This window comes from Mesoplodon bidens (assembly GCF_964165515.1).
Source record: "Mesoplodon bidens genome assembly, chromosome: 15".
NCBI classification, from domain to species: Eukaryota; Metazoa; Chordata; class Mammalia; order Artiodactyla; family Ziphiidae; genus Mesoplodon; species Mesoplodon bidens.
The window spans coordinates 38,000,984-38,006,399 of record NC_138171.1 but is presented as its reverse complement, the minus strand read 5'-3'; positions in this window follow the sequence as shown (position 1 = coordinate 38,006,399).

The window sequence follows — 5,416 nt, the reverse complement described above, 5'->3', positions numbered from 1 at the left end:
CTGGGGAGCAAGCGGAGAGGCGGGCCGGGGCGGGGCCTCGGAGCTGCGGCACGGGGGTGGGGCGGGGCGCGGGCGAGCGGCCGAACTGCCCTGCGCGGCCCCGCCCCGTGCCCTCGGCGGCGCCCCGCCCCGCTCAGCTCCTCCTTTCATTCATTCTTCCTGGAGTGACAACACACTGCTCCGCGCCACTTGGCCAAGACGCATAAGCTCAAAGCTGCGGCTTAGGTGGAATGCGTTCTCTGACGCGGCAACCTAGGGGGTGTAGAAGCGCCAATTAGGGGCCTCGGTTTCCCTGCGGGGAGCCCCTAGACCCAAGCCTGCTGTATGGGGTCCAAGAACCGAGATCCGACCCGGAGGAGACGTTGTGGATGGACCCTGAGGACCATAGTGGTTGCCTTGGGCAGGGGCGCCGGCCAGGTCCTCTCCCTCTCTGAGGCCTGCAGGGAGGGCAGGCCCCAGCAGGGTTTGGGGGGGAAGGCTATGGCCCACGTCTCAGGCTCTCACCAGCTAGGCAGGGCGCTAAAGGAGCAGCCTCTGGGGGAGACTGTGACAACCGTGCTCAGGGATTTACTGCTCCCAGTGCTGGAGACCTGGAGCCGGCGCCGCCCTGCCCGGCGTTGCGGAGGAGGCACGGCTGAATGGGGTTTTGGCTGAGGGAAGTGGCCAGAGGAATTGGGTGGTCCCCAACGCACAGGTGCTCAGTCCAGCACTGGAAGCGTGGAGCACCCTGCCAACAAGTGGAGAATCTTATCTCCGCGAGGCCCACCGCCCACTTCGTCGTCCTACTGCCTGGGAGCCTATTCGGGGAGAGGTTGAGCCACATGCTTAAGTTCACCCAGTGAACAAGAACTGCCCACACTCCAGCTCCAGCCATCAAGTTTGTATAGATTTTTCTCTGGTCAGGGCTTGGGTCCAGTGGCCTGCAAGGTGGGCCATTCACCCCTGGGTGCAAAACAATTACCTGGGGGAGGGAACAAAATGTAATTTTTCTTTCTTCCTTCCTCCCTCCCTCTCTCCTTCTTTCTTTTCCTCCCTCCCTCCCACCTTTCTTAATATTCAGATTGATGCTGGTGCCCTCATTCTGTCTGCTGGTCAGATGGCCCTAAAGCAGTTATAGTAAAGTGTCCCAAGGAGGTGTGGAGGTCCTTGGAGGCTGGACAGCACCGTGTTTTGCTTGTTTGTTGCTTTCCTATAGGGTATATATCAGGCAGGGTCCTGGCAGGAAACAGAGAAGCGCTCAGCAGGGATTATTGAGGAGAGTTTAATAAAGGGGATTTTACAACGGACTGGGCAGCATTAAGGGAAACCCATGAAGACACTCATGGCCTCAGGAGGTGGCAGCAGGTAGCACCCCTGGGTGAAGGGGCTTGGGAGAGGGCCCCAGTGCATGGTGCAGGGTGATACTGAGTGGACCTAGAGGGGCCGTGGGCCTGTGCCTGGTTAAGTAGAGGATCTCACCGTTTGTTTTTTGTTTTTTTGTTTTTAAATGTATTTATTTGTTTTTTATCTATTCATTTATATATATATTTGCTGTGTGCGGGCCCTCTCCAGTTGCAGCGAGCGGGGGCCACTCCTTGCTGCGGCGTGCGGGCCCCTCACCGCGGCGGCCTCTCCCGCTGCGGAGCACGGGCTCCAGGTGCACGGGCCTCAGCAGCCGTGGCACGTGGGCTCAGCAGTTGTGGCTCACAGGCTCAGCAGTTGTGGCTCGCAGGCTCCAGAGCACAGGCTCAGCAGCTGTGGCACACGGGCTCCGTTGCTCCGCGGCACACGGGATCTTCCCAGACCAGGGCTCGAACCCGTGTCCCCTGCATTGGCAGGCACAGTCCCAACCACTGCACCACCAGGAAAGCCCCTTTCACCCACTTTTATAACACAACTAACCCTTACAGAGTAGACTTGTGGCTGCAAAAGAGTCTTGAAAAGAAAGCAGGTTGAAGATGATGCTGATGCTGCAAGACGAGCGAAAAGACAGAGCTGGCACTTCCCTCTCTTGTCGGAGCTCCTTGTCAGCCCCGTTTCCCGTTTCCCGGTGAAACCAAGGACCAACTCAACAGATCTGACATATTAGGTCACATTGCTCATCCAAGTTATTAAGACTTTTTTTAAATGAAGGAAAAATGCAATTTTGTACTTTTAATAAATAAAAGCATTCAACTGTTGTTCATTTCATCTTTCGAACATTCTTCTTAAACTCTGCTCTTGTATTGTTATGTGATGAATATTTTTTATTATTTATATAGTCAATTATGTATGTAATTTATAAGTGAATGTGTCTATGTGTGTGTTGGGGAACAAATATTAATTTGGGTGCAAATTAAGAGCTCTGGCTTGGATGTGTTAAGTTGGCGACAAGAGGCTCCGTGGGGGTACTCACTGGATTAGCCCAAGACTGTGACCCAGGGCAGGGGCCAGAGCCTGAACTGTCCTAGCCTAGGGAGGAAAAGAGAGCTGGCATCAGGGGATCCCTGCTGTCAGATGCAGCCTGCCTCCTCCTTGCCCACTCTGCGTGACATCAGCCAGACACGTGGCTCGTTGACTCCCCTGCCCTCTCCTTGAGCTGCGGATGTGAGAACCCAAATATCTACTGGGCATCTCCACTTGGATGGCAAACGGGCACCTCAAACTTAATGCATCCGGATCAGAGCTCTTGATTTGTGCCTGGATCTGCTCCTCCCCCAGTGTTTCTCATCTCAGGAAATGACATCCCCGTCCTTCAGTGGCTCAGCCAAAATTTGAAGGCATCCTCGACTTCTCTCCTCTCTCCCTATTCCTTTTCCTTGCACTTGATCGATCCATCAGCAGATCCTACTGGCAGATCCTATTGGCTCCCTGTACAAAGCAGATCTAGAATTCTACCACTTCTCCCTCCACTCCTCTCCCCTCCCTGGTCTAACTGGGTGTACAGTATGACAGCCCCTGAGTCATGCACCCCTGTGACCCTCCAGAGCCTCTGAAGGGTCAAAGTGTGACATTTCCTTGCTTTCAAACCCAAAGCCCTTACTGCAACCTTTATGGGACCTAGTCCCTGGCTACTTATGTGCTCATATTTCTTCTCTCCTTTGCTCTTTCTAGTTAACTACGGGGCACCTCTCTGCTCTTCTAACTTCCCAAGCATGTGTTCGTCACAGGGCCTTTGACCTGAGATTAGGTGGCCCCAACCATCCCAGCTAACTTAACATTCTTTCTCACTCTCCGTCTCCTTCCCTGGCTTTTAATCCTCATAACACTGATTCACCTGATGTTAGAATTAATCATTTATTCACTGTATTCGTTTCCTGTGGCTGTGGTCACAAATTATTTTGCTCACCGTTTTGGAGGCCAGAAGTCCTAACTCAGTGGCTTTGGGCTAAAAACAAGGGCTGCATTCATTCCAGAGTCTCTAGAGGAGAAATCAGTTCCTTCTCCCTTCCGGGTTCTTTTCTTTTTAAAACTGTGTCATCAAAACACATAATATAAATTTATCATCTTAACCACTTTTAAGTGTACGTTTCAATAGTGTTAAGTACAGTTGACCTTTGAATGATTCAGGGGTTAGGGGCACCAACACACACTCTCCTCCCCCCGCTGCCCTCAACACACACACACACACACACACACACACACACACACACACAGTGGAAAATCTGAACGCTGCTATCTCTGCCTCAAAAACAAAGGAATTGATAAATGACTCACTCAAGGTCAGGAAGCAGAAACCGTTTGGAGAGAATCAGGACTCAACCCCCTGTTCTTTTGATTCTACATATTGTGATCTCTAATCACACACAAACTTTTTCCCACACTTAAAGACCTGTAAAATGAAGATACAGGTGTTATATTTATTGAAAAAAAATCTGCATATAAGTGAATTCTCCCGGTTCAAACCAGCGTTGTTCAAGGGTAAACTGTATATTCACACTGTTGTGAAACAGATCTCCAAAGCTTTTTTTTTAACCTTTTCTTTACTTCTTTCTTTATATGGAATATAGTTGACTTACAGTGTTGTGTTAGTTTCAGGCATACAGCACAGTGAATCAGTTATACTAATCATTATCCACTTTTTTTAAAGATTGTTTTCCCATATTGGTCATTACAGAGTCCCCAAATTTTTCATCTTGCAAATTTGAAGCTGTGTACCCATTAAACAGACTCCCTTCTTCCCCTCCCTCAGGCCCTTGTGACCACCATTCTACTTTCTGTTTCCATGAATCTGACTACTTTAGATGCTTCATATAAGTGGGATCACACAGTATTTGTCTGTGACTGGCTTATTTTACTTAGCATAACGCCCCCTAGGTTCATCCATGTTGTAGCATGTGGCAGGGTTTCCTTCCTTCCTTCCTTCCTGTATTTATTTATTTATTTAGGATTTCCTTCCTTTATAAGGTTGAATAATATTCCACTGTAGATATACAACACATTTTCTTTATTCATTCATCTGTTGTTGGATACGTAGGTTGTTTCCACAGCTTGGCTATTGTGGATAATGCTGCAATAAACATGAGAGTGCAAATATCTCTTCAAGATAGTGATTTCGGGCTTCCCTGGTGGCACAGTGGTTGGGAGTCCGCCTGCCGATGCGGGGGACACGGGTTCGTGCCCCGGTCCGGGAAGATCCCACATGCCGTGGACCGGCTGGGCCCGTGAGCCATGGCTGCTGAGCCTGCGCGTCCGAAGCCTGTGCTCTGCAATGGGAGAGGCCACAGCAGTGAGAGGCCCACATACCGCAAAAAAAAAAAAAAAGATGGTGATTTCATTTCCTTCGGTTATATACCAGAAGTGGAATTGCTGGATCATATGATAGCTCTATTTTAATTCTTTTGAGGAACCTCCACACTGTTTTCCATGACGGTTGTTCCACCTTACATTCCTACTAGCAGTATACAAGGGTGTCCTTTTCTCCACATCCTCTCCAATGCTTATCTTTTTTTTTTTTTTTGATAATAGCCATTTAAACAGGTAGAGGGTGATATCTCATTGTGGTTTTGATTTGTATTTGCATGACCTGGTGATTGGTGATGCTGAGCACCTTTTCTTATACCTATTGGCTCTTTATATGTGTTCTCCTGAGAAATGTCTGCTCAAGTTCTTTGCTTATTTTAAAATTAGTTCTTTTTCTTTTTCTTTTTTTTTTTTTGCGGTACGTGGGCCTCTCACTGTTGTGGCCTCTCCCGTTGTGGAGCACAGACTCCGGACGCGCAGGCTCAGTGGCCATGGCTCACGGGCCCAGCAGCTCCACAGCATGTGGGATCTTCTCGGACCAGGGCACGAACTCGTGTCCCCTACATCGGCAGGCCGCCTCTCATCCACTGCGCCACCAGGGAAGCCCAGTTCTTTTTCTTTTTCAAATGTTGAGTTTCTTGGGTTCTAGATATGTTTTGGATATTAACCTGTATCAAATGTATGGTCTGAAAAGATCTTCTCCCATTTCATCGGT